An 18,619-nucleotide genomic window follows, 5' to 3' on the forward strand; every position below is an offset into this window, starting at 1 on the left:
ACTGGACATTAACAGTTATCACTGATTCTTACTGTCTCCATTTGTGGAAAGAGGGAGCCAATTCCAATGCTTTTCTACAACCTTGGGCTTAATAAACCATTATGGATTGTGCCTTCCAATGTGTGTCAGTTTCTCTTTACAGAGAGCCTTTCTGACCTTTTCCTAGATGTCACTAATAAGGCAGTTTAGAGTTTTGGTTGGTGGGAAGATGTGCAGTACTGCTAATAGTCCACCATTTTGGAGTATCAGTATTCTATCCAACTGACCTGAAACACTGAATAGAAATCTAACAAAACCGATGTTTCCTCATATTGCTTTAAATGGTGTTAAGGAAAAAAAAGTTTGAATTTACAGATTATTAAAATTGTAACCTTCATTTATTTTAACTGACAGTGTAATGTAAAACCTTTCCTACGCATTTTCGTGCTGGAGTCGTGCTTTATCAATTGATGTTCCAAGTGTTGCAAAATAAAGTTGCTGTCTTCGCGTTTCCTGTATGAACACACTGTCGTTTGTTTCTGTGCTTCAGAGTGACCCTCGGGCCTGGAATGCCCTTCCCCTTGTCCTTTTAGTTCACTAGTTCCTTCCTCTCTTTTAGGAAGCGCTGCTCTTTTTAGGGTTCTGTCCCTGCGGTCACTCACCTGAGGCGGCTTAGTTATCATAAAGCCACGCACATCCTTATTTCTCAGTGTGCTCGTGAAGCCGTGAGCGTTGTCATTTCCCCGATCACACTTTTCATGATTGTTCATTTCTAGCTTCTCCTGCCCTGATTATTCTGTGAGCTCCTTGATACTAGAGACTGTATTGCGCTCTGGATTGTAGCAGTCTAACCCGACACAGTGTCTGGCACATAGATTGTCACAGACCTTTTGGGACAATGATAACAAAATACCACAGACTGGGCAGCTTATAAACACCAGAAGCTTATCTTTTACAGTCCTGGAGGCTGGACGTCTGAGATCAGGGTGCCGCATGGTCAGGTGAGGGCCCTCTGTCAGGGGGCTGATGTCTTGTGGCCTCGCGTGGTGGGGGAGGTGAGCTCGCTTTCTGCAGCCTCTTTTATAAAGCACCTAATGCCATTCCTAATCACCTTCCAAAGGCCCTAGATCCTGATACCATCACCTTAGGTGTTAGGTCTGCAACATGGAGTTCTGGTGACAAACACTCAGACCAGAGCATAGGTTGTGCTCAGTATGTGTCCATAAATGAGTGAATAAAAATTAAGGATTCAGATTGGATCCAATTCTTTGTGCAGAAGATGATAGAGTCTCAACAAAGGTATAGTCCAGAAGGGAGAATACATTTCAGCAGCGATTACTTTTTCCACTGTGGTAATGATTGAAGTTATGAAGGATAGGGGCGATACTGAGATGAAAGTTGATTAGAGGAGAGCATGCAGTCTAGGCCAGAGAACTGAACTGACGCATTCAGACTGTGGTCGTGGGGACCAAGTGAGAAGGATTCTCGGGTGATTGCGAGGCATCTGTAAGAAGTGTGCAGAGTCGAGGGTGATGACATTTAATTGAAAATAGCTTGTTGAAGCTTTATAATTATTGGGAAAATAGACACGACGATGTAGGAAAATTCATTTTAATGCTGTAAATTATTGATGAGTTATCACTGCTAGCATATGCTCCAAATAGACTCCTGCTGTCAATTTTTAAAAGCCCTTGGATAATTTAGATTAATATAATCCACTTAAAAGCTATGTAAAGTATTAATGACTGATATCACCTACCACACTAAGACCTTCCTCCATGCCGTGGACTGCGCTGCCTATGCTGGTGTGCATCACCTTTAGTACTGAATCCAGTGCAAGTGTTCACAATTCACAGGTGAGAACACAGAAGGTTAGAGAGTTCACGCCGCTGTCTTTGATCCCACAGTTTATTAAACACCAGCTCTGGCATTAAACCCATTCCATTTGAATTGAAAGTTTGTGCTTTGTCATGCTACTCTGTAACGCATCCCAGTGAGGATCTGAAGTATGTATACATTTTCAGTGTCAGGCATAAATGGGCGTAATTTAGTTACCTCTTATGTGGTCACGCGTTCATTCCTTCCTTTATTCACTCATCAAACACTCACTGTCCCTCTAGGCACTGAGCCAGGTATTGCATATACACACATTTGCGTGCCCTTTTGGAATTCACAATGGAAGAGAAAGGCATTTCGAAATATAAATAACTATGTAATAACAATTTTGATAAATGCTATGAAGAAAAAATACAGTGCTTTTTGTAAAGTGGATTACAGTGCATGGTTCACATGTGCTTACTTTCCTGTGGGCAAATGTAATTAGATTTATAATATGACCTACTGTAACCCAAGAAGATGCTTAAAATAGCTCTAGATAAGTGGTACCACACCAGTGTAATGAACCTGAACAGTTTGAAAACATTGGTCTTGCAGCAGCCCTTCCACAGCACAAAGGGAATTTTGGTGAATTGAAGAAAAGTGTGATGTTATACCTAACAGGTTTTGAAACTTTACCAAATGTCACGTCTGTATTTCAGCTTTGGAAGGTGACTTTGGAACTATCTCTACAATGACCTACATCTGTTCACAAAAAAATAATGAATATCCATTATGGTGATTGTTGTACTGCCCTTTAGAGAGCAGTACTTATCCTGCTGCAACTCTGAGCATGTGGGAGATGCTGAGCTAGAAATATTAGGAAAGTATTTGATAAGTTTGAATATTTGGCTTCATTTATCGCTAACATTTGACATAAAATCTAAATAACCGTAAAACGGGAGAATTTATATCATTTAGGACCTAATAACACTGAATGGCCAAAATAACACAAACAACCAAAAACATTTTTAAAAGGCCAACAAAGCAAAGCAAAAACAACATGAAACTTAACCAGATGTTGATAACAACTTAGGTCCTGGCTTTATTGTAGTTCAAAGCTTATGACAGCCTAATTTTCAGAAGTTACCTTAGGCCTGTACTATGATGATGTTATAAATAACTGGTACTTAAGGAATTTGTGAAAATTGCAGAAAAATAGAAGTCAATCATTTCTTTTCTTTTTTTTTTTACACCAACAAATGTGTGTTGTAGTTTGACTTTTCTTTCGGCTCTCTCCTTTTAAAATCTATTCATAAACCGGTGGAAAACTGGTAATTTGCTGACAGTTGGAGATATGTTTGTAATTATCTGTAAATCTGAAAGGCTTAAGACTCTATTTATTAGCTGTCAGGGAGCCACTGAAATGCTTTTCATGAAATAAGTGGAAATGCATGTTAAAGATAGACGTTAAGCAGGAAGTCTGATATCCTAATTGAAACTCATTATCATCTGTCAACTCTAGATACTGTGAGGCTTCCCTCTTATCAACTTTCCTGGGAATTCCTTATCCTGTCAGTACTTCTCAGTGTCCTCTCGCTTGTCTTTCTGTCCTTCTGTCACAAAAGAAGGATTCTCAAGTTGGGTCTTGAGGAATAAATAGGAGCTTTGCTAATGGAAAAGTGAGAAAAGGATTCCTTGATAGGCACTGATACCTCCTAAGGCAGTAAAGACAGGAAGCTATGAAACAGCATGGGTTGAGCTGAAAACCCAATTAATTCAGTATTGTTAGGACATATAGTGCAGGCGGAGAAGTGACAGTAGAGAAAGAAGGGAGGAGGGGTCAAGTTAGATGGGAAACCATCCAAGGTCAGGAAGAAGGTATCATATATCAGGTGAGGTGACCAGGAAGGGGCTTACCTCTACCACCAGGGCAGGGGGGAATGAATGAAGGACTAATGGAGAAACAGAAATGTGCACAGATAAGATCATTTGTCATTTCTTGCCTGGACCGATGGTTTTCATTTTCTTTGCAGACAAGAACCCTGGTCAACCACAGGTGATGACAGGGTAGTTAGGAAACTTGAGGATGGGGAAGATGTTTAGAATTGTATTGGAAAGAGGAGGAGGGTACCAAGAAGTGTAGAAGCTTACTGGAGAGGCGTTGAGAATCCTGCTAAAACTGAAATCTACGAATGTGTATTGGCATCGGTCTGTGTCGTAAACCCATTTTTTTCAGCTCTAATTAGTACTCTAATTGCAGGGACCATTTTAAGTTTGGAATTTTCAGGCTCCTTGTTGCCAGAAGACAAAGGTGTGAGTGACTTGAGAACATTGATGATTATAGGTGACATTAATATTTACTGAGTACTTAAGGTGCTAGGAATTGTGCCTGGTACACTATGGACCTGGTGACATGTATTCCCTTCTTTCCTGTGAAGTATGAGTATTATTCCCATTTTTAAAAAACAAACTGAGGATCCTGTTAGGTAATTTTCCCAAGATATTTTGTCAGTAGAACTGGGATTTGAATGAAGATCAACATTGTAACTGAGCAGAAAAGAAGTTGAGGTCTGCAAAGAGCTAATAGTTTGGGAGAAGACGTAAGTGCCAAAGCAGTGGAAAATGTCAAGGAAATTCCAGGACAGAACTGATGAAAATGATGGTTTTAGTGCTGTATTCCAAAAGATTGGAAGCCAATTAGGAAGTGGAATGTCAGTGTTTAAGACTTCAGTAGTAGAAGCACTCAGAGTGCCCGTTAGCGTCAGGTTGGAAGTGAAAGGAGAGTAGAAGTGGAGGTCTTGCCTTCTCTGGCTGGGTTCTTAATCGCAGTGCATGGTTATTGGTCATGAATATTGATTACGGTGTGTCTTTGGAGTGAAGAGCAGTGGCTTTTGAAGAAATGACGTAAAGGGTGATAAGTCCTCGTTTTCAGGGTGATATAGCTTTTGGTGAAATGAACTTACGTGAAGAAAGATTTCCTTGTGTGAGTTGAAAAATGAATGACAATAAGATATAAAGTGGAGCTAGGATTATGTCTAGCCTCTGTTCTGGACCTAAAGATATGGAAGTAGCATGCATTCAAGAGGACTCAATCTAAGTCAGGTCTTCAAGGAGAAAAGATCGTGGCGACATTGCAATGTCTAGGTTAGGAATTAGGAAATTTATTTGAAAACATGGGAGCTCTAGAGGTTACAGTGGAAAATATTGGGAAGGACATCAAGAGGGGTGTGGTAGCGTGGAGAGTATGAACCAATAGGAAAAAACACGTAGCTGTGTAGTTGTGTGAGTATGAGATTGAGAAAGAGGGTTAGTGATTAGAGGAAACAGTTTATTTAGGGCTTGAGAGTCTGAGAGACAGAGGCATCAGTGGAATTTGATGGCTTCAGATTTGTAAATGGAGCTTCGGTTTAAAGGTGTTTTGCTATTTTAATTCCAGATAGTGCCATGATCTGACTTCAGCCACATTAACATTTGAGCTAAGTGTGGTGCTGTCCAAAGTTCTGTAGGTGTTGAGCTGATAGAAGTGCCTTGTTGATCCATCAGTTCAATACAAGTTTTGAATTAAAAATAACTGGATTTATGCTTCTGGTTCTGTCACCTGCTTAATAATATTTTACTTAAAAATATAATATTGATATTAGTACATATTACATAGGCATGTTTTTCTCATATTTCACTTGTTCAAAGCATAACACTATATTGTTTTAATATTTAGTGTTTAGGATTTACATATCATCATCTTTTGATTATTAGGACAGATTCCTGCTTAATGACATTAATTTCCATTGCTACATTTAAAAACAACAGTCTTACCTAAGCACTTCGGAACTGTAACACAAATTAAGACATTTAAATGGGATGTGTAGATTTACTTATTCTACAATGTATGGAAAAGGAAGGTGGCTTATAGAAAATAAAGGAGATACAACATTATCAAGTGGATTTTCTCCAAAAATTCATCAGGTTTTAGCACTGGAAGTGTTTTTACACATCCCATAGTCCATCCACTCATTGATGCAAGCATTCAGAGTCTTTTTATGAAAAATGTCACTTCTAACTGTGTGGTCGTTGTGGAAAGAGTGAGCAAAATTGAGGCTGGAATGTTGGCTCCTGCCCCTAAAATTGTGTAACCCTGAAAACTTGGCTTCTCCAAGCCTAGTGGTCCCTGTTCTGTAAAAGGGAGGTGCTAGTATCATCAAAGAGTAATTGAGAGGATTGCAGCAGCCCACTTAACTTTTAGACACCTCTGACTATCAGAGGCATTTTCATGGAACAAAACTCTGTCTCTCTGTCGTCGTCTAGCCCATTTGCTGTACTTCAGTTTCCTGGAATTGCATTAGGAAGCTGAAAAATCATCTGAAAACTAACTTTCATACTGAGTTTAATTTTTGATGTTTATGCAACAGTCTGGGCTTTGACAACTCAATAGTAACGAGGGTTTATTTTCCCCAAAGAGAGCTGTTGAACACCCAGCATACACCAGGCAATGCCGTGTGGGAGCTCCCCAGCCCAAACCAGTCATCAGAGGAGCCCCATGTATCCCAGGGACCGTCTGCTTGCGTGTCCCTGCTGTGCGGAAGTGCAGGCTGGGCACAGCCTGTGGAAGTATGGATTCTGTGCTAATCCAGCAGTGGGTTTCAGAGCTCAGCGGCTTTTGCTCTTGGTCAGTTACACTCCGTCTAGTTGGAGGTCAATGAGACACATGGTTAAGGGCACCACATCTTATTTGTCCACCCTAAACATATGTAAAAGTAATATTGCCAAAGGATCTGGTGTACACTTTGTTTCATGGAATGAAAGAAAAATGTAAATTTGGCTGTAGAGAAGACAGCAGCTAATAGAAGTGCCTATATGTTTTGCTTTCTTCACATTCCCCCATGCCAGCCCCCTCATAGCCACGTCCACCTGCATCATAAAAGTATGGTAAACTAAGCATGGTGACACCAACAAGACGAGCTGATTAAGAAATGCTTTTGCAATGCGTCTTGGCTTCGTCCTCCTTCATGTTTAGTTTTCAATACAATACTGAAGAAGTTATATTGGCTTTAAATACTGATCAATTTTCTTTCATCTCTGACTTCTTAATTAGAAGGGCAGGCGGTTTACGTCTCCATAACAGATATGTGAACAAGAATTGTGCATTTGATATTTTTGCTAAAGTTCTGCAATCACAAATTTCTCTTCTGTTTTCTCACGCTATGCTTATTCTAAGAGGGTTTAAGTCATTTCCTTGAATTCCATTTATGTAATTTCATTGTGCTTGTTTATAGATTTTGGGTTATACTACTTATTAAGGAGTGCGATAGAATTTCTTGAAGTCGGACATAAAAATGGCTACATACAGTAGCTGTAAACAGTGTTTCTGTAGTTGTAGGTTACAAGGCTTTGGAGCATCTGCCTCCTGTGACTTTCAGAGATCACCTTTGGTGGTTATGTAAACTTAAGCAGTGGATTTGTTTTTGAATGTGATCTGGAGTCTCATGCTTGTCATTTAACAGCAGAAGGATTGTTATTCTTTAGCTTTGTCCCGATGCCCTCACATTCTTCAGCCCTGGGTCAGTCAGCCCCTTATCAGCTGATGCGATTTTACATTTTTGCCTCGATCATTAATCACTCACTTTAAGTTTTCCTTTTGTAGTGTTTGCTATTTGCTTCCAAAACAAATATGCTTTCTGTGCCTGTGAGGAAAGGAAAGGAGAAAGAGATTTAAAAGGAAATAATAGGTGGGTTCTCAGTTATTTTTTGCTTTATTACTAATGCTAACTACTCTCATAAAGTATGGAATTGTGATTGAGGTATTTGTGCATAATTCATTCAGGGAACTTTTTCTTAAGCCCTAATGGACATGGGATATTTGCAGATGTGATTGGATGATGCTGTTAAGTTGAAAGGGAAAACTCTCTCCTAGGAGAGTAGGTTTATCTGCTGTTTCTTCTGAAAATTTGAATGTGGATTTACATAGTACCAAATATTCGTTTAGCTCTATTATGTTTTCTAAAATGATTTCTTATTTTTGGAGGGCTTTTTGTCCATTTTGTCGAATATATCAATAAAATTACCTATTTTAGCTAATGTAATTTTTTTTTTTATCGCTCAATAGGTAATAACCAACCATGTGTAAACATGAGTATCTTCCTCCTCTATATCATGTGTTCTTGGCCCCTTTAATAAGAACCTTTGTAAAAATGTATTTTATTTATGTCAGTTAAAATTTGCTCATGAGTTAGAAGAGATCATGAACCCCAGGTAATGTATTTTAGTCGCAACAAAAATTCCCAAGTTAATTATGAGATAACCATACACTGGATGTAGAACTTCGTGACACCATGGAGTATTAAAATACTGAAATAGCTGCTGGTTCTTTCTAAAAAGTATGGCCATTTAAATCACCTAAATAATGGCCTCTGAAATTACAGAATTAAAAAATTATATTTTTTTCTACCTGATGATTGGGTAAGAGATTGGACATAAACATAACCTTCCAGGGGCTTAGAGATTCCTGGGGGTTTTACTTCCTTTTCTTATTTGTGTTGATTTTCAGTATAATGGATCAAGGAATTTCTCTTAGCTTCTGGACTTTTCTAGAAGTACACCTCAGTTTTAGGTATTGGTTTTATAGTAGGGGACCTATGACACAAATTGTTTTTTTAATAAGCAAAAGCCTTTGTGAAACTTATCTGTGATTTAGACATGCATGTTTCAGAAGGTGACATATACTAACTTTCGTGCAAGGTGAAGGTTACTCAGAAGGTCAAAAGGCATGCCAAAACAAATAGAAAGCATTTTATTTCCTTATAACTACCTCTCTTTAAACAACAAAAAAAAGTATTTATTTAATGGATATGCTTATATGACTCAAATTAGTCCTTTCTTTCCTTTCTTTTCTTTCTTTTTTAAACACACGTCAGCTTACAAACATGTACCTTTTAACATCTGTGGCTGATTTCTGTTTAAGAAAAATATAATAGTGAAAGTATACATTAAAGCAAATGAGAAAACTTTTGGTACCCTATTTTTCACAACAAAATACTATAAATTAAGGTAATTCTGATATTCTGATGTTGTAGAGTAAAATCAGGGAATTTCTAAACTCAAACTGTTAAAATAATTTTATAGTTAAGATACAAAGGAAAGAAAAAAAGAAAAGAAGAAAAAAACTTCCTTATCTCATTATTCTCAAATATTAGTAACATTATTTTTATCTCACATGAGAATCAAAATATGAGAGACACTGCTTTTGGGGCATGGGGTAAATAATGTAATGATGTAGACAAAAGTGAATTATATCAAATAATACCAATATATCATCATACCCACACATGAAATGAATTCAAAATTATGTATTTCAGTGGCAGTCACTGAAGCAAAAAATTAAATTAATTGTAGTAAGATGTCCTTAAACACGCTAACTTTATTATATAAATTTTACTTATTGTGGTATAATAATACCAGTAATTTTGAAAAATATATTTCAATATTGATTCTAAATTCAAATGACTTTGTCACAACAAGAAAGTTCTTCACATATATTATAGAATTGACAGATTTTCATGGGGTATTTACTAAATGAGACAGTTATACGTGCACAGTCTTCTTATTATAGTCTCAGAACTTCCACAGTAAGCTGATTGACTGCCTGTCTGAAATTCCTTCCGTTTTAGACCACACCGTCAGAGTTCTCTGGTCAAACCGGGTGACATTGCAAGTGCTATCTCAATGACATTATATTATCTCTGTTCTCTCCTCTTAGTCTTTGCTCCTGTGGAGTATATTCCAATCATCTTTGCACTACACCATGCTCTGTAAAACAATCTGATTTCTCTGGGTCATATCTGAAAGTTGATTAATTACATTGCTTAATAATAAGACAAATAGGACTTATGTGCATAGATAAATCTCATATTTTTCAAGTCAGAAATAAGCAAGGATCTAATATTTATTCATCCATATAAACTAATATTTTTCACTGTTTTAAGTACCAAATATTAATAGTAACAAAGAGTTATTATATTCTTCTTTTTGTTCTTATTTTGTTGCCAAACACTATGCTAGCATTTTACAGATATTAACTGACTGAACTTAGTGGTCGTGATCTTGAGTTAAATTCTACTACATCCTCTTTTTTCTTCCAAGTAAGGGGATTGGACAGAGAAGTCAAAAACTTGTCTTAAGGTCTATATAATCAAAGAACATACAAGAATCAATGGTTGAATTTTGATGATTTTTTACAACTTTTTCTGACTTATTGTTAGAGCTTAATAATCTTACTGAAATTTCAGTTTTCAAATTAATAAGTTAATGTAGAGTCAGTGTATTTATGTAAAAATTTCAAGTTACTGCTGTATAAACACACAGATACACACTTATTCATTATCCTACCAAAAGTGGAAGGAAAATTCTCCCAAAAGTGAAAGACAAGCTCTTGTTTGTTTTGAAGTCCCAAATACATTGGACTGAAGTGAATCTCTTTGATGTTTGCACAGGAACTCCTCTGCACTTTGGGAAATATGACTTAGGACCGAAAATGTAAAGGCAGCCACAAATAAAGGCAGGCACCATTGTTATGATGGGTTAGTGGTGATATGAAGCAATTTGACGAAACCATCTGTCCATATCGAAAGAGGGCCTTGAAATAAAACCTTGGTGGTTTAGAAAAGGCAAACGGCAACCTCAGTTAGTGCGACAGAGAGCTGCATGGCATCGGGTCTTTCAGAGATGGAGTTGGATACCTTTTTCGTTTTTCTTTTTATCATGCATCTCAATATTTAGGTGGTTACTCTGTTCTCTGATTCTTTTAGGAGTCAGTCTTAAGATGTGATGCCTTCCTGTGAAACCTCACACACGGGAATCTTGGAAACCAAAGGACTCTAGGACTCCGTGACAGTAGACCTGCTTTGTGAGTACCCTCAGTGTATAATAATGCTTTCGTCTGTCTGAGTCATTCTAAGTTCTGCTGCCTGTGGGATTGGTGGATCTTAATGTGAATGGGAATGTTGGCTTGGCTGGTGTTTAAATCCATTTTCAAAAATAGGAGGGATTTTAAAGTTGGCACTTTTAGCCTTTAGTCCTTCGATGACTCTATATTCTGTGTGATCTTGGTCAGTAGGGCTAAATATAAACCCTTCCTTCCCCGAAAGGATGTTACAAAGGTAGTAAATGATAAATTTCAATAATAATAATTGTTACTAATATGAATGCTGGTTTTAAAATAAATGTGGAGGCTTTAAGTATATATTATTATTATTATCTCTGTCATTTGCACCCTTTAAAATATTTTGAACAAAAATGCTTATGTTGGGAGTTCTCATATTCGTATTTTATTTGTGTTGATATAAGGCCTCATTACTCACAAAGAGTGAATCTAACTTGACCCTCAGTACAGTCCTGCTCTCCGGCGGGTTGTGCAGATGAGAAAACGGATGCCCAGCACGGCTGGTGTCCTGTTCAAGACTGTATAACTAGTGACAGAGCGAATCTGAAGTCAGGTATTCTTATAACCAGGCTGTGCTCTTTTCAGAAACTGTGTTTAATTGGCCAAATTTCCTTTTTGCATCTGGACTGCCACATACTTTAACTATAATATGAGTATTGTGATACATTTATACAGTTGTGTCACCTGTTTGCCAGGAACAGCTGCTAGACCGACTATGTGCTTATTATAGTCTGCCATCAGTCTCAAGTTCACGAACACACTTTTGTCTGTCCAGGTGGTAGGCAGAATAATGGCTCCCTGCCTCCTCATCCCTTCCCCCTGTGAATGTTACGTTGCGTGGCGAGGGAGAAGTAAGGTTGCTCTTCAGATGACCTTGTGATTATCCTTGATTGTGTGCATGGGCCCAGTGTAGTCACCAGGGGCCTGATAAATGAGAGAGAGAGCAGTGTGAACAAGATTCAGCCCAATGTTGGTGGCTGGACGATGGAGGAATGCAGCCACAAGTCAAGGAATGCAGCCACAAGTCAAGGAATGCCGGTGACTTTTAGGAACTAGCAAAGGAGAGGAAACAGATTCTTCCCTTGGCCTCCCGCTGACACTGATTTTAGCCCGGGGAAATTTCTGACCTCCAGAACTATGAGATCATAAATTTGCATTTTTTTAAGCCACTAAGTTTGTGGTATTTTATTACAGCAGTGATAGGAAACTAATACAACCTGATGCCGTGAGCGTAGAGTGGTTTATGCCAGGGTGACATGAGGTCAGTCATGGGGGGATTTGCCTCTTTGATATGTTCCTTTCTGTCCCATGCTAAGCATGTAATTGTTGAAGTAGGTGGTAATATGTTGTATGGTTCCTCCTGGGTTCGTGGTTAACTAAGGGAACGGACTCGTCCCTGCCTATTCCTTATTAATTAAGAGCACAGACTGTGGTTCCCGAGTACATGAGTCCAGATGCTGGCTCTGGTTCTTGCTACAGGCATACCTCGTTTTATTATTGTATTTTACTTTATTGAGATTTCCAGATATTGCGTTTTTTCACACTGAAGGGTTTGTGGCGATGCTGCGTGGAGCAAGCCTAGGCACCATTTTCCAGCAGCATTTGCTCACTTTGTAATTCTGTGTCACATATTGGTAGTTCCTGCGGTACTTCAAACTCTTCACCCGCAGAAAGATTACAACTCACTAAAGGCTCAGATGGTGATTAGCATTTTTTAGCAATGAAGTATTTTTTAATTAGGGCATGTACATTTTTTTAGACCTAATGCTATTATTGCACACCTAATGGACTACAATATAGTGTAAACATAACTTTTATGTGTGCTGGGAAATCAAAAATTTATGTAACTTTCCTTCGATCTTCGCTTTATTGTGCTCGTGTGGGACTGAATCTGCGATTTTACTGAGGTATGCCTGTAATTACAATTTCCCAGAGCATTCATTTTTTCATCTGTGAAACAAGGACAGTAAAAAGCATCTTTTTCATTGAGCTGCTGTGAGAATTAACCGTGTAAACTTATGTTATGTACTTAGACTAGTACTTGGCACATAGTAGGAGCTATATAAATATTAGCTATGTTTATTATTATTACTTTCATTCTTTAAATACTGTATTCTCTAGACTCACACTCTTTTTTTTCATAGACAGACAGGAGAGTGTCCAAAACCTTAGGTGGAATGCCTTTGGGGTAAAGGCATTTTAATGCAACTAAATTCTGTCAGTCTCATAATTTGTTACTTAATATAATTTTAAAAATATTTTTTACTTTTCTTTTTTTTTCTTTTTTTTATTGAGGTATAGTTGATGTACAATATTATATAAGTTTAAATGTACCAAATAGTGATTCACAATTTTTAGAGGTTATATACTCCATTTATAGTTATTATGAGAGAGAGAGAGATTAAAATCTTATGCTTTTAAATATCGCTCTTCCTTATCTGCTGTCATTATCACAGACATGTGGATGGGGCAAGTTTTGCATATTCTGTCATAATTCCCTTCAATTCATTTGTCTTTCTATTTGAGCTAATATGGTGAGTCTTTAGGTTTGTTCTGATGTCACTGTTTAAACATGCAGATTTCTTGGTACTAGGAAAAGTATGCAGCACCCTGTAAAGAAAGGTCTTAGATCAAAAAAAAAATACTTTGCACGTGTGAAAAACCTAGTCTGAAGTTTCAAAGACATTCTGTGAAGAGAGGAGCCTCTGACCTGGATGGATAGAAACGGGTACTTCTGTCAACGCCACCATTCACTGTGTCTGGCAGTGGTGTGTGGGTCTTCCAAAGGCCTGGTAGGAGAATATATTTGATTACCTTTTTAGATTTTGGGCACAGTAGTTATATTGCAAGGTACAATATATTAATTAATTCAGCCAACATATGTTACACACCTCCCAGTGTCAACAAATAAATGATGTCCATTCAAGGCTTTCCCCTTACAGTAAGGAAGAACCAATGATTCCTGAAATAGCGTAAATCCTAGTTAGGTAGGGATGCGGGATCTGTTTATTCCGTCTAGCTCTCCACACACAGAGGCCAGTAGCAGCATCCCATGGTTTCTTAACATAGTTTTTCATCACGCATTGTTCTTATGGAATAGCTTGTCTGTGCCTTTTTTTTTTCTGACTCCCTAGGTTTTCTCTAGCAATTGGATACCTAAAAACTGTATCATAGACCTATTGAATATGTGATTTAGAAACACACCCATAAGCATGTTGTGTGCTTTTAATTAAATACTATTTCTACTTTCCCTCAAATATAGGTGGCATCTTCGTGGTGTCCTTTAGTCAGTTTCTTCAACTTCTGATTTACAGCCTCATTCCTCCCAGGCTTCACTAATTGGCATCTCATTTGCCTGGATGCAGTTCAAAAATCACAGAAAATTGGGAAAGGCTTTCCCCAAGGCACTTAACAGTGTGGAAATATGTAGATCTTTGTGTGGCCTCAGAAACTTTTGAACACTGAATGTACAAAGAATATCACTCTCTCTTAACTCTGCTTTAGCTTTAATCTGAGAGTTGACAGAATGGTGGCAGAAAAAAAGACAAATTATTTGAACAAAAAAAGTCACTAGAATGAGTTAGTGGAGGGTTTCAGGAAGATTACCTTCCAAATACCTTGTCGTGTCTTCTTTACCTCTGTACGCCTTTTCTACCTTGAAATCACATCAAGACGTCAGTAGCGAGGTAGGCTGAGCACATCCCACGATATTCTCCAGATTAAGTCAGTTCCACTCATGCGCTCAGTGTGTCCTCGTTTCTTTTACAGGGACTGTGGATTCTGGGGTTGATGTCCGTGCTGAGAGCGAATAATTAGGCTTTTTTTTTTTTTCCGGGCTGAATTGGCCTATAATTTTGGCAGTCTCTTTAACCTAATTTTTAAATTAAATATTTAGTCTTCCCCATTCATGTTATACTCCAGAACTAGTGAACAGAGAATTCCTGTTAAGAGTAAATCAGTCACCTTTGCTAATATGTCCGTGAAAAATCCGGCTAATAATGAGTACGTTGGTTTCATACACAGGGGAATGATTCTAAGATGCTAAATTCTGATCATCAAATCCCGACCTTGCTCAGCAGCTCCGTGATGTTATGGCAGACGCCCTGAGCAGACCATTTTATGATTTTGGCTCTTATCTGTAATATGAGTGAACGTACGTCGGGATAAGTTAAATCACACAAGATTTTATGGTGTATGACAGCTCTGATAATACTCTGGGTCTCTATTTTAGGCTTAATAATTAGGCCTTGTTAAATGTATGTGAATCTGTTTTCCATCGCGAAAGCGTGCTGTTTGAGAAGAGAGAACCTGTCTTATTTATCTTGGCATTCCTGCTGTTCATAACATAATACCTTTTGTATGCTAGCTGCTCACTGAATGTTGATTAAATAGATTAACACAAGGGAAAAAGAATAGATCTGGCTATCCCTTTGACTCATCTTTTTAAATCTTAAAACTGATGCTAAACTAGAGAACGTGGCTTGGCTATGTGGTCAAATGGAGTTTCTAATTGAACTTTGCTCCAAAATTTAGGCTTTCCCTTTTTAGGAGCACAGCCTGTCCTAGAACATACAGGGTACAGACCAGACCACAATGCAGCTCCTCTGTAGAAAGGCATATATGGAAAAGAGAGCACCCAGAAAAGTCTGTCTTAAGCTTGCTTAGTTTTTTGTTGTTTTTTTTTTTTTTCCAAATTCAGCAATCAGATGTGGAACAGACTAAAGCGTTATTTTACCAGAAGTATCTCTGAAAGGAAACATGAAGCCAGGAGGTGGGTGAGAAGCCTGAGACCCAGAGAGGTTAGGTACTTTGTTCAAGGTCAGAAATAGAGTGTAGGTCTGAACCAAAGCTTTCTAACCCTAAATCAAATACTTTTAAAAACAGAATCCTGTGGAATAGGATGAAGGACAGCAAGGAGTTACTCTGCACCACAGTGGGAGTTAGCTGGTTCCCCAGGGTGAGGAAGCCCAGTGAGTAAGCTGGGCCTTGTCGCAGGGCCAGACAAAGGCAGAGGTCCACGTGCTCTGTCTGCTGCTGCGGATGGCTCCAGAGAGTCGAGTCCACGCAGGGAAACCAAATGCAGTGATTGAAGCCATAGGATTTTTATCAAGTCCTAGGACATGGTTATGACTCCTGTAAGCTTTGCTTTTGCCATGTGACTTTACATGACTATCATTTTTTTTCCAGCTCTACTGCGATGTGCTAGTTGACATGCAACATTATGTAAGTTTAAGGTACACAGTGTGATTATATGATACACATGGACATTGCGCAATCCCTGCCACAGTAAGATTACCATATTCGTCACCTCACATAATTATCATTTTGTTGTTACGGTGAGAACGTGAAAGCTGTGCTCTCCTAGCAGCTTTCAAGTATGCGATATGGTATCCTTAACGATAGTCACCATGCTGTACTGTAGAGCCTCAGAACTTATTCTTTCTATAACAGAACGTTTGTGCTCTGTGACCAATATCTCCCCATTTCTCCCTACCCCTTAGCCCCTGGTGACTGCCACTCTACTCTCTGTTTCTAATTAGTTCAATTCCACGTACACGTGAGATCACACCATATTTGTCTTTCTCTGTCTGAATTATTTCACTTAGCATAATGCCCTCAAGGTCCATCCACGTTGTCACAGAAAGCAGAATTGCAGTCTTTTTTTTGGCCGCACAATCTTCCAGTGTGTGTGTGTGTATGTGTGTGTGTATACTAATATGTGTGTGTGTGTGTTTGTATGCCACATTTTCTTTATCCGTTCATTTGTGATGGACACTTAGGTTGTTTCTGTATCTCAGTTAGAGTGAATGATACTGCAGTGAACTCCAGTGATATCTGGAGTGCAGATATCTCTTCCAGGTATTAGTTTCATCTTCTTTGTGTATATACCCAGATGTGGAACTGCTGGATCATACAGTAGTTCTATTTTGAATTTTTTGAGGCGTCTCCATATATTTTTCATAGGGCTGCAGTAATTTACATTGCCACCAACAGTGCACCAGGGCTCCCTTTTTTCTACATCCTCACCAGCATTTGTTATCTCTGATCTTTTTGATAATAGCCATTTTACTCTTTAAATTTATGTTTCATGGTATTGGCATGTAAAAGATTTTATACTTTCATTTAAGGTAACTTAAAATGTTTAAAGTTTTTTGTTAACTTTGACTACAGATATAAACTTATTTTAATATGTGAAAGAATCTCATACTTTTGGTGACATGTGACTGGGCCAGTAGATGTAATGTTACCTTAAAGTCTATTTACTTATATCTTGTATTAATGTTTAATGTCTTTGTAGAATTTTTTTAAAACCAGGAGAAATAATGGATTCTGACTTACTAATGACAGTGAAAAGCCAAAGCACATTGAAACTCCAGTGTTAGTATTATTCAGATGGAAACTACACACTTGATCATATTATCTTATACCATATCCCCAGGTATACTTGTGTGTGTGTGTGTGAGAGAGAGAGAGAGAGAGAGAGCACACACAGATGACTGTGAGCTGTGAAGGTTGGAGAGCAGCAGTGAGGAGTTATTGATCCCTGTGCCATGGTCTGAGCTTGTATTAACTGCCCAATTTAGGCAAAGATACTGAGACTTGACTCAAGTAGAGAAATTGGATGCTGGTGTAGCAATTGGAAAGCTACCAAATTTACTGAAATAAAATGGTGCCCATGGGAAAGAAGGGAAGGAGATGGATCTGAGTCCTTGTGGAAGCAGACTCCACCAGGACTGGTCATCTGACTTTACGGCAGAGGAGGGAAGACAGTGTTGCTGACTCTGACTTGGAGCCGAGTGTCTGGCAGCGACGGACGCACTTGCTAGAAAGCCGTGAAGCCGCGTGCATGCTGAGGGTGATGGCAGGGAGCTACGCGCAGTCAGAGGTTCTGGGAGGACGTTTCCAAAGTACTCTCTCTATATATATGTTTGCTGTATTGGCTGAGTGTAGTGAGATCTACTGACTGGATGGCAGGCGAAGAAGCAGGGGTCTTGAATGTTCCCTGTACTCAAATGATGCTTCCAGTAATTCTGTGCTGTTAGTGAGCCACTGTCATCAGCAAAGAGAGGGAAACCTGTTGAAGTGGTGGCACATGTGGCATACGTCCACGTTTTGTGTTTAGGACCCCTTCACTCCCATTATATGTTTCTTGGCATTTTGAAACCTTACAGGATTTCTCTTCTGCAAGCAAATTTAACTAAAGACTTTTTTTTTTCCTTTTATGCTTATCAAGGTTAAAAAGAAAGATTTCTTTTTACATTAGAACTCTGAGGGATAATTAACTCAGGGAATAAATTTGGGTTGTTTCCTTCTATTATGCTGATTTCAAACTCCATTATAATTCTAGAATTCAGAAAACAGTGGAATCACAGTCAATTATGCTAAATGAATGTTAAGATTATAGTACTCTTTCCAGGAAAAGAATAGGAAAAAAAAAAATCATCCAAATGAGAAAAGCCATCCATTAGAAGATTCCCATTGTGTTTGTGAGGTATTTGATTAGGCTTTGGACTGGTTCACTGCTTTTCCTCACCCAAATATCTACATCTGAGTTTTCCGCTCTGCAGAATTTCTTGCACTGTTTATTCAGATGAAAAACTTGGGTTTTCCCCATTAACTCGGTTTTCACTCAGTCATAATGTGAGAAACATCAAAATCTCACGAGGGAAATGTGCGAATGCTGCACGGAACTTGGGAATAGAGTTATAAACAAATTCATTGCCAGAAACTCATTGTCATCTTTCAAACGCAGAATTAAAAACCTGTGCCAAGAGCACACATGCTGTGTATCAAGGTTTTCCCTTGAGACCAATCCCCCCCACCGCTCTCTTTCTCTCTCTCATCCCCAAATTATTGGAGAATTTTGGAAACTGGAATTAAAAAAACAAA

General features: G+C 38.4%; 1 protein-coding gene across 3 annotated transcripts in view; it reads left to right on the forward strand.

Moving 5' to 3' along the window:
* The window catches only part of SLC16A7 (solute carrier family 16 member 7), a 166,731-nt gene that overhangs the window by 38,990 nt on the left and 109,122 nt on the right, over positions 1 to 18,619 (forward strand). For all 3 annotated transcript variants that reach the window (XM_057702899.1, XM_057702901.1, XM_057702902.1), the window contains exon 2: positions 10,596 to 10,693. The gene's annotated coding sequence lies outside the window, so the exon portion shown is untranslated. The remainder of the gene's footprint in view (positions 1 to 10,595; positions 10,694 to 18,619) is intronic.

Source organism: Hippopotamus amphibius, chromosome 12, assembly GCF_030028045.1.
Source record: "Hippopotamus amphibius kiboko isolate mHipAmp2 chromosome 12, mHipAmp2.hap2, whole genome shotgun sequence".
In the NCBI taxonomy this organism is placed as follows: domain Eukaryota; kingdom Metazoa; phylum Chordata; class Mammalia; order Artiodactyla; family Hippopotamidae; genus Hippopotamus; species Hippopotamus amphibius.